This window comes from Ruditapes philippinarum, unplaced genomic scaffold (assembly GCF_026571515.1).
Source record: "Ruditapes philippinarum isolate M1 unplaced genomic scaffold, ASM2657151v2 ctg1554_1_1_1_1, whole genome shotgun sequence".
In the NCBI taxonomy this organism is placed as follows: domain Eukaryota; kingdom Metazoa; phylum Mollusca; class Bivalvia; order Venerida; family Veneridae; genus Ruditapes; species Ruditapes philippinarum.
In genome coordinates, this window is record NW_026867169.1 from 5916 (window position 1) to 7106 (window position 1191).

Below are 1191 nucleotides of genomic sequence, written 5' to 3' on the forward strand. Positions count from 1 at the left end.
ACTGGATATAAATAATGAAAAAAGAAAAATCCACACCAACATTTCATAAAATACTGCTATTAAAAAACCAATTAGAAAAAAGTCACCTCAAATTCACATTTAAATTAATTTGTATGTGTAAATTTTTATTTGTTAAATACACGTAGTTCAGCACATTTTGTTAAATACAAGTTGTCCCTCGACAAAGCTTTTTATCTGAACATTTAAAATAGGAAGTAGAGTTAAATGTGAAGCATGTAGCTTTTGAAGCTCTGCCTTCTTTGATAAGGGTCATTAAATTCCGAGTTCAAAGGTCAAATTTTCAGCATGCGTTCAGTGAGAGATAAGAAAAGATCTCAAACAATAATATGTGCAGTTTAATGTTTTGTAGATATTTACAGTTGAGGAAAAAAGATAATATATTGAATAATCAAGGTGCATGGACTGTTTAAAGCTAGCAAATCATAGCCAATTAAAATTAGGATTTTGCGGAAAGACATGTTTAACAAACAGTGAAGGAATGTGCTAGATAATTTTGTTCAAGAAAAAAAAACAGGTGGATAAATTATAATTGGTGAAAGCTGGTAGATGTTACATATGAAAAATGCTTTATTATGCATCTTCAAAGTGGAATTTTAAAGATGTTAGGCAATATTAACTCTTCAATTTAAGAAGAAAGGAGTTAAATTTAAGCACATTGTGATTGTGAATACATGTACATGATGATGTACAAATTAAGTATAAGGGGTGAGATGTTTTCTGAGTAATTTGTATTTATTGATGAAATATTTTTATAATGAATTTTTGAAAGGTGAATATAGTAGTAATACATTTGTATCTATTGAAGGTAGCAGTTTTTCTCTTCAATAATTAGGATAAAAAAATGTTGAAAAGGTAGTATTCATGCATTACATTTTTTTATGCTTTATTTAGGTACATGTAAATTGGAAAAATGAAGTGAAAAAGTACAGAAGACAAGTGGGGAAAAAGCTTTTAAACTGGAACTGGGAAAAAATTTTTACAGTGGGACCAAAAGTTGGGAAAGTTGGAAAATTTGTGTTTAAAAATCTGGAATTAAAATTTAAACCCTGTTAAAAGGATTTTTAATTTTTTCATTTATATTACTTTTAAAATTTAAAGTTGATTAAAAAATGTTATTTTTAAATTATTGGGTTTTTATAAAAAAATTATTGAATTTAAATGCCTGGCTAG